This window comes from Suncus etruscus, chromosome 4 (genome assembly GCF_024139225.1).
Source record: "Suncus etruscus isolate mSunEtr1 chromosome 4, mSunEtr1.pri.cur, whole genome shotgun sequence".
NCBI classification, from domain to species: Eukaryota; Metazoa; Chordata; class Mammalia; order Eulipotyphla; family Soricidae; genus Suncus; species Suncus etruscus.
Window position 1 is genome coordinate 152348903 of NC_064851.1, and position 10463 is coordinate 152359365.

The window sequence follows — 10463 nt, forward strand, 5'->3', positions numbered from 1 at the left end:
ACTCCAAGGTACTTGATTTTCTGAGGCACAATTGTGAATGGTATCTTTTTTTTTTAATTTTTCATTTCGTTTTCATTATTTGTATGTAAAAACACCATGGATTTTTATGTGTTAATTTTATAGTCTTGGACAGTTTATTGTTTCTTGTCTTGTTCCTCTTCTGCTTCTTAGTTAGGATTAAGATGAGTGAGGGTCAGATTGATAGCACAGTGGTAAGGCCTTTGCCTTGCACATGGCCAAAACAGGACGAACCCGCTATCCCATATGGTCCCCCGAGCCTGCCAGGAATGACTTCTGAGCGCAGAGCCAGAAGTAACTCCTGAGCACCTCCAGGTGTGACCCAAAAATAAAAAATAAAAAAAAAAGAAAGAAAAAAGAGAAAAGAAAATAAAGATGAGTGAGAGAAGGGGCTCGAGCAATATCATAGTGGGTAGGGTAGGGCATCTGCCTTGCATGCTCTGACCTGGGTTTCAATTCCTAGCATCCCTTATGGTTCCCCCAAGCCTGCCATGAGTAATTTCTGAATGCAGAGCCAGGAGTAGCCCCTAAGAATTGCCAGGTGAGGCCCCAAAACAAACAAAAAAATGAGTGTGAGGTTCAAGTGAAATAAGCACTCAAGAAAGGTTAGCTGTTGTTCTTAATTAAATTAATAGGAGTGCTGCTTTAATAACCACAATACGAAGAAAATCTACATGATCAGCACCTTCTTTTCCCATGGACAAACCCCAGAGATGCTAGATCATAATCAGAACATTGCTTTGAAAATTAATGAAATAATGCTGTGGGAATTCAGAAGGTTTAATGCAGTATACCCCACTCAGATATCATTGGGAAAGCCCATGTTTCATTACCAGAGGGAAAGCTTGCTTGAGTCTTCTGGCTGAGCATTTTTCAGCTGAAACTTACAGACTTTTTGGTAACAGATAGTGATCATTGTGAAGTCATTGTGATAGTTCAATGATCACTGTGATTTTTTAAAGACTTTTATCCTGACTTTTAAGTAGATGAGATAGATATGTTGAAGGCATTGGCTGGGCCACAGAACTAATTACCACTGAGAATCCTGAAGGATAGCAATCCAGCCTCTGATGAAATTCTTTAGTTGCTTCTAAAATCAATTTTTGGGACCATATCTCTCCACTTAGTATTGTGTTTATAGCCTAGTTCTCAGTTTTATTTCCAAATTATTTTGCTCTAGAGTTTAGATATTATTTTGTCTGGTCTTTCATTTACTTAACAATTCTAGCTATGAGTAAATGTATATGTAATATGCATGGACACTTGTAATACTAAAGTAAACAATTATCTAGATAAGCATCTAAAACATTCCCTTTGAAACTCCACATGTCTTTACTGGTGTTATTTCCTTTCTCCAACCCCACACCTGCATAGGAGGCTAGGACTCTTCCAAATAGTGTGCTGATTGTTGCTGAGCTGCTGCTTATAATTTTACCACACATATGTAACCCCACAGAAGTTAGAAATGTAGTATCAACGATTTGGGAATTGACTAATGCCTGAAGGTGTACTAGATAGAAGTTACTAGAATAGATTATAAAAAAAACTAAAATAAATATTTTCAAAGGAAACGTCTGAGTATCAGATGGTCAGATGGTTCAGCCTGTTCTCTTGAAAATTCTTCTCTCTTGGGGGGAATAAAAACATCCGGACTGGATCTGTGGGGGGGATTGTTTGGAGAAATCTCTGTGAGTCTGCTTTTTCCCTTTTCCTAGAAGTATGTAGATGAGGGTGCTTGTACCACACCCCAGGTTTGGAGAGAGGATGCCTGGTGCATATGGGATGTATGCAGTATGTCCTTGAACTGGGGACTAGAGGTTTGGCGCTAACTCTGGGGTGATGTTTTGATGGTGTTGGCAAGTGGCAAAGTTAGTGTTTCCCCAATTATCAAGTTTATAGGAATGGTTGTTTGTGCTTCACATGGTCTGGATGTGACTCACACAGGGTTAGGAAGCTACTCAGGCATCTCAATCTTTCCCAAGAGGCTTAGACCATAGAGAACTTGTGAGGATGAATTTCAGGGGCTGAAGCAATGGCAAAGTAGACTTCAATATGGATTTAGCTCCGTAGGTATCAGCTGAAGAATAAGTTTGTTTACATATACGTTAAATATGTATCTATAAATGATAACCTGAAATAGATGTTAGCACTGCTTCAAAAAATAAAAGAGGACACAAGGAAATGGAGACAAATACACTGTTCATGGATTGGGAGGATTAACATCATTACACTGGCAATACTTTCCAAAGCATTGCACAGTTTTAATGCAATCTCTCTAAGGAAATCCATTACATTCTTCAAAGAAATGGATCAAACACTCCTGAAATTCATTTGGAACAATAAATGCCCATGAATAGCTAAAGCAACCCTTATTTGCTAATCCTTAGTTTCCTAACCTTTAGTTAGAAAAAAGAAGATGGGAGACATCACTTTTCCCAACTTTAAATTGTACTATAAAAATAATAGTCATTAAAACAGCATTGTACTGGAATGATCAATGGAATAGACATGAGCATTGAGAGAATGACTCCCCAGACATACAATCAATTAATCTTTGATAAAGGGCAAGAAATGCAAAATGGAGCAAGGAAAGTCTCTTCATCAAGTGGCAATGGAACAACTAGTCAGCCAAATGCAAAAAGCAACCTTAGACATCTAACATCATGCACAATGTCAAATCAAAAAGGATTAAAGACCTTGATATCAGGCCTGAAACTATAAGGTATATAGAAGTAAATGTAGGCAAAACACTCATGACAATGAGACTAACAGCATCTTCAAAGAGGAAACACCACTGTCTATATAAGTGGAAGCAGAGATAAAGAAATGGGACTACATTAAACTGAGTGCTTCTGCACTTCAAAAAAACAAAAAACAAAAAACAGTGACTACGCTACAAAGGCTACTCAAGAAATGGGAGAAACTGTTAACACAATACCCATCAGATAAGGGGCTAATATCTCAGGTATACAAGTACTGACTGAACTTTAAAAGAATGAAACTCTAACCCCATCAAAAAATGGGGAGAAGAAATGAACAGACATTTCCTCAAAGAAGAAATACAGATGGCCAAAAGGCACGAGCTAGAGTCTGGAAACAATTTAGATACCTGAAACAGATGAGCAGTTAAGGAAATTGTGGTACATGTACACAATGAAATACTATGAAGCTGTTAAAAAAGTGAAGTCACAAAATTTGCCTATACATGGAGACTATTTTACTGAGTGAAATGAGTCAGAGGGAGAGAGATAGACAGAGAATAGTCTTTCTCATCAGTGAGATTTTAAGGAAAAAAAAAAAAAAAGAAGTGTGGTTAAAATACCCAGAGGCAAGAGATGAGGACCAGCCCATTATATGAACTTATGAGAGTGGTTATCAGAGTTAAAGAAATAATTGCACCAACAACTAGCATGACAATGATAGTGAGAGAGAGAAATAGAATGCCTGTCCGGCAGAGCAGAAGTCTTCCAAACACCACAAAAGCACCACCGGAAGAGTAAATGATCCTGAACAGAGTCTATGGTTAATCCCATGACAATATACTCCAAGGACGGAGAAACCCCATATCTCTTAGGCCAAGTGAATTTCTTTTCGAATGACCCCAATATTTACTGTGCCAGGGCAGGAGGGAAAAAACAAAAAAACAAAAAGCACAAAACATTGTTTATTTTTTATATATTATATTTTATCTTCATTTATTATTATTATTTTTATTTACCTATCTATTTTTGGTCGATTTCTCTGTTTGGGTGTGATTATCGAAGTTGTTGTCCCCACTTATACTTATTTTTCTCTTCCTTTCTTTTCTCTCTTTATGTGCTATGCCATGTTTCTTATTCCAAGACCATGGTGTTTTATTGTTTGTTTGTTTTTGTTTTTTTTTGGTGGTGTTTATCGTTATTGTTGGAGTCCTCTCTGGATATTTGACACTTCTTTTTGTACTGGTGGAGTGTTTCACCTTTTTTTTCTCCTTCGTCTCTCAAATCGATGATGAGAGCCTCTAGAAGGATTCCGCCCATTTTCGGTGTATTAGACTTTTACCCCAGTTTATTACTTTTCTCTTCTTCAAACAAAACCACGCAACTTGAACTAGCTATTCCTGCCTCCCAGTTAGAGGGGGAAATAAGGGAGGCACCAAGACCAAACAGGTGCAAGGCTACTAAGTAGTAGGCTAGATACAGAGGGGACCACATATTCTAGCAGCCCTGGGGGTGAGGGAAGAGGATATGGGAGGTAGGACAAAAACGGAGGTGTAGGGAGGGCAATTTGGTGATGGGAATCCCCCCTGATTTTATGTAAATATGTACCTAAATATTATTGTCAACAATATGTAAGCCACTATGATCAAAATAAAAATTATATTAAAAAAAAAAAAAGAATGCCTGTCCGGAAGACAGGCAGGCGGGTGGAGAGGAGGGAAATGGGATACAATGGGGGTAGGTAAGTTAAACTGGTGAAGGGTAGTGTACATTCAATGACTGAAAACCAACTACAGACATTTTTGTAACTACAGTGCTTAAATAAAGAAATTATTATTAAAAATAGTAGTTTGTCTCTCCTACACAGACAAGCAGAAAGTTCGGGATGGAATAAGTCTCATGCTCCTCTCCCACTCCATCGCGTTAGTGGTAGCTGTCAAAGGCTGAGTCACCACACTTTATTTCTGGTAGCAGGATAGAAAGTCAGCAGAGGAAGTGGCTGCCCATCCCCCAGTCTTTCAGATGTTTTCATAGTCTGCTACTCAGTAGTTTTGTTCTTTTTCTACTAGTCATAGTTCAGGTACAGGCTCACACCAACATCTAAGAGAAGCTAGGAAATATAACTTGAACTTATATAATATACACATTTGTTGCTGGCTAGCAAACAAAGTCCAGTTAAATTTTTTTCTGGTACAGAAAGAAAGTTACATACTTCTGGTAGAGGAAGAAAGGTACATACTTACCCTTTTATTAAAATTCTGTGTAAGGGACTTTGCTCTGTGGTTGCCTTTCCTAGACCCTACCTTCTTAAACTGTGGTTATGACTTAAAGATACAGGTAATAGACTGGGGGTCATGCCCAGGAAAAGATTAAAATTTAATTCTAAATCAATCATGTAAGTGGAAAAAAATTTAAAAAATGCTTCTGCATATAAATTTTGTTTTTAACTCTCTTTCAGCTTGAATTATTTTTAGAATTAATATACTTCCTCAAGAAAGCATTTATTTAAAAATTTTTATTGTAGAGAGGTGGAGAGACTAGCAATATAGTACAAAAGGAATAAATGACAATGGTTTTTGAATTTAATTATCTTTTCCTATTTCTTTTTGCTGTTGAATTTATTTCTGTTTCTGTTTGTAATTCACATCTATTTTGCACCATTGTCTGAAAAGAGAGTTGATACAATTTCTATCCTCTTAATTTTTTGTAATATGTTTTATGGCTCAGCATTGGAGAATGTTCCATGTGCATTGAAGAAGAATGTATATGTAGCTTGGTGGGGAACTCTATATATGTTTACTAGTTTACTCTCTTCTATTTCTTCAGAGTTATAGATTCTTGTTAAGTTTTAGCCTGCCTGACCTATCAAGAGATGACAGAGTGGTGTTAACATCTCCTACAACTATTGTTATGCTGTTGTTGTCTTTCTTCAGTCCATCAGCAGTTGTTTTAAGTATTTTGCTCACCCCTCTTACACTTATGTAAGATGTGTAATTTTTCCTCATGTACATAACCATTGATTATTAAAAATTATCCTTTGTTTTTAATAAAATTTTAATTCTGAAATCTATGTTGTCTATATTAATATGGCCACTCAAGCCTTTTTGATAGAGTTGTTTGCTTGAAGGAATGTCCTCCATCCAGCCTTTGGTGTTGAGTCTGTGTTTGCTCTGAGTAGTCAAATGTGTTTCTTGAAGGTAGCAAAATGTTGGATTCAGTTATCTGATCTGTTTTGCCATTCTGTCTCTTAATTGGTGCATTTGGTCTATTAATATTGAGAGATTATTATCTTGAGATTTTGTGACATTTTTTGTAAAAGTTTTTTTGTTTGTTAGGCCTATTTTCCTTTAAGTAATCCATTTTAATGTCGACTGAGTCTGTACAGTATATGAGGAGTGTTTTATTCATGAAGCAGTATATCCTTCCTTCAAATCTGATGAAAGTCTGACTGGATGAAATATTCCTGGTGAGGTATTCATTTCATTGAATGTTTTCACTAAATCTCACCACTGACTTCAGGCCTGGAGAATTGCTTGTGATAATTCTGCTGTAAATCTTAAGGATGCTTCTTTGTATGTAACTTTCAATTTTGATCCTGCTGATTTCAGTATTCTATCTCTATGCTTTTAATCATTGTGAATAGGATGTGCCTTGGGTGTTTTTATTTGGATCTCTTTTAGCTGTTTCTCTTGGGATAGCAATGGTGTCTTTGACTATTATTTCTTCATTGGGGTTTTCTTCCTGTCTCTCTGGGACCCAAATGATTCTGTGTTGTTCTTGTTAAATTTGTCTCAAAGTTCTATTGTCTGTTTATCTCTTTTGAGGATTGTTTCTATCATATGGTCCTTTGTTTTAAGGCTCTTTTTCCAAAGTCTGTTGTATGGAAGTGTTATGCAGCTCATCTTCCATTTCACTAGTTCTATCCTCAGCAGCTTTTATTATGTTGGTTAGGCTTTCCATTGAGTTTTTCATTTTGCCTCCCAAGTTTTTCAGATATGTTATTTCAGTTTGAAATGTTCTCATTTATATTCCTATATCTTTTGAATCTTATTTGCTATTTATTCAGTTTGTTCCTTGGTTTCTTTGACTTCTTTGAACATCCTACACATTTCTTATCAGAGAGGTGGCTGACATTGGTTGATCCCTTAGAAGTAGAATCTTCTTTAACTGTGTGTGGTGGGGTGCCGTATTGTCTTCCCATTGTGTCATCCCATTTGCTGTCATTGGTGATTTTTATGTGTTGTGGTGGGGCTCCTTGCCTAGGAGTGATAGAAGCAAAATACTGCCACCTCACTGCCCTGGTTGGCTGTCTCACAACTATGTTGCTGTGGAGCCCTCCTATTGGACTTAACCTTAGATATCACCATCAATGCTAATTTCTTTGTCCTATGAGAAGATGAGTCTGGGCCACCTGACTGCTCTGAGCCTTACTGCTCAAAATTGGCAAGCACTCCCAGACAGTCCTATAAAGGGCAGCTCTTGGCCACATCCCATTGTTAGCAATCTAGTCACACCCCTACTGGTAAGGCTTAATTAGCACCTCCTGTTGCAGCCTGGTTCTGTGCTAATGTCTGTGATCTGACTTGAGCTGGGCCATGTCCATGTCTGTACCGTATTCCACAATTGCCAGTCTTACTGCAGGACAAGTTCAGGGAAACACTCAGTCCTGTCTCTGGGAACACTATGACCACTGTCCCTGCTTCCAACTCAGCCTCTGTTTCTCTAAAGGTGCCCCACTGCCATTGTTTTTTTCCTGGTAATCTCTCTTGGCACTTAATATTTGGTCTAGTGATCTGCTTTTCATTCTCCAGGTGTCTGGTACCCTTGCTGGGCTCAGGGGTTTTGTATATTTCACACTTTGGTTGTTCATGATGAATTGTTCTATGTGTCTTAATGCTCTTCTGTACTGCTGCCCTACTGTTATGCTGTCTATCATTTTTATAGTCTTTTAATACTAATGAAGCTCATAATACTCATAATACTTCACTTGAGTTACTTAGACTTGACTGTAAGAAGCTTCTGGGACATGATACTTTTAAAGAGGTGGTCTTGTTTTCTGTGTCCTGTCAATATATTATGGAGATGAGAACTTGTATTATACATTTGAAAATGCCAAAGAGAGTTGCAGTATTATTTGACAATAAATTTATTACTTGATTCAACATTTAAATTAAAATTCTAAGTTATTAACTTTGGTAACTTAAAAGTTCTTAATATAAATTTATAGTGTGCTTCAAGTACATATATGTGTTTCTTTTGTAAAATTTAATTTACTTTCTTTAAAGAACATTTTTCACATAGTTGACATAGTTGATCATATTACATTACATAGTTGATCATATTCCAGGTGAGACTCAAATTATTAAAAAAGAAAACAAAAGACAAGAAAGCAGAACAGGAAACAAGTACAACAACAAGACATTTTGTAAATTATTGTTATCTTGCAATGAGTTCATTAAATCCTTGTTAGAGCATTTAGTAAGCTCTTACTACTAGTTGATCATTTTGCAACTTTTATTGTTTCTAAAAACATTAGATGACTTCAGATACACATTGGCATCTAAATGGATATTTCTATGGGGATGGCAGTATTAAACAAAAATTGAGTTGTCATGTAGCTGGGAATGTGGCCATGCAGTCTAGGAATTCAAAGCATTATATTGATACTTGTGGCTTTTGTGGGACATCGTTTTGGCTGCCAGGAAGTATGAGCATGGGTGGGAGGGAGTGTGCCCATACTCGAAAAGTCTTCTGCTGTTTCTTTTTTTTTTTTTTTCTTTGGTTTTTGGGCCACACCCGTTGACGCTCAGGGGTTACCCCTGGCTATGCACTCAGAAGTTGCTCCTGGCTTGGGGGACCATATGGGACACCGGGGGATCGAACCGCGGTCCGTCCAAGGCTAGCGCAGGCAAGGCAGGCACCTTACCTCTTGCGCCACCGCCCGGCCCCAAGTTTTTTTTTTTTTTTCCTTTGGTTTTTGTTCTGCTGTTTCTTAATAGAAATGAAAGTCTAAGAAAGATCTATTTTAAAAATGTGGTTACATAAAATTTACTACTTTATTTGTTCTTAAGTGCTCACTTCAGCGGTAGTAAGTACATTAACACTGACCTGAAACTATCAGTATCATTCACCTACAGAACTTTTAGAGCCTTGATTTTAGTCCTAGTTATTTTGAGGCTCTATGCTCTACTAACAAGCTGGACGCTATTTTGTTATGGAGAGGTGCTTTAAGATGATGTATCAGAAATAACCATTGATAGAGGACTCGGTTTACCCTTTAAGAGAGTCCAACTTTCTGTGTCTTCTAATCCCAAGAAGAGCCCTGTTGAGGTTAGTTTCCTAATGATGCTTTCTTAAATCTTCCCACACCTCCTCTTCAGGTATCTGCTTAGAAGAGCTTCACAAACTCTAGGAGTTGTTTGCCATCATCCAAATGGCTTCAAGAGTGCAAGAGGCCCTATCTGCAAAGCATAGAAAGGGGTTTTAACCTGCTCATGAACTGTGGGCCAAGGTTTGGGAGGAAGTTATGGCCAATGACAGTTGAAAAATATAATTAGAATTCTTTAATGTTTGAGAATTGCTGCAGATTTATCGGCAAATAATTGTCAGCAATGTAAAGAATACATGCTCTAGGAATCCTTTGCCGCTCTTGGGCTTCATGGACTGTCACTCTTGCTCAAGAGTGACATTGATCTCACCATTGGATGGGCTTGGAAGCTGCCAAGTGGTCACACATCCATGATTGTACACAAAGACAGAGAACAGTCAGTATAGAACAAGCAAGTTAGTTTTTCCTGTGGGTCCACTTTAATGCATTTTCTTGGATAAAATCAATTCAGAACAGCAGTCCACATGGATATTGAAATTTCAACCAGAATATGCATGATAGAAGTTTTAACAGTCAGAAGCTTTTTAGTCTACTAGCTCAATCAAGTTCTCTATCAGCAACTTTATAGGAAGCCTTTCAGTATTCAAAATCTGTGATTGGATGCATAGCAGGTCCATTTCCCAGAAGTATTCTATCCTGACTTTCATGATCTGTGGCTTATTTGGATTCATCAGTGAATCTTTCAGGGAGTATGATGATCTGGACCTGTGCTTTTGTTTGTTTGCTATTCTTTGTGTGGCATTTCACAAAAATAAACTTTCTGTAAACACAGTAGGTGAGTTGTGATTGTAGCTGGGTCATCTCTAAATTTTCTAATCAGAATGATCTTGAAGGATTTGACTAGATCTCTAGTTTGATGGAGTCCATCAGCATTCACAGTTGCTGTGAAGACAGAGGGTATCAGGTGGCTTCAGCATCCAGGTCCTACTCATTTCCAAATTTTACCTGCTGAGAATCTGAGTTTCCTTTATGAAACTAAAAGTGTGGGGAGACTAAGTATGATGCCTTCTTTCAGCAGATACAATCCCTAGGAAAGAATACTGGGGATTATTTTGTAGGACACAATTGGAATTTTCCTCCTAATAATGTGGACTATACTCAAAGGTACAGTAGCCATCCAAGCACCAGGTAATGTGGTCAGGATAGGGAAGAAGAAATTGGAAAGGCATTTTGAAGCCTTCTTAGATAAGTGCTCCACCTTTCTTGCATCAGGTTTTTCCTGGCCTGGACAGTTTAGGATAAAAGTAGTGTTGTATGAAGTGAAAAGAATGAAAGCCTTTCAGCTTCCCTTAGGCAGAGGACTCTCTGAAGACTAGTATCTAGGAACCAATATCTAGTCTTACTAGTCTTCTAATATT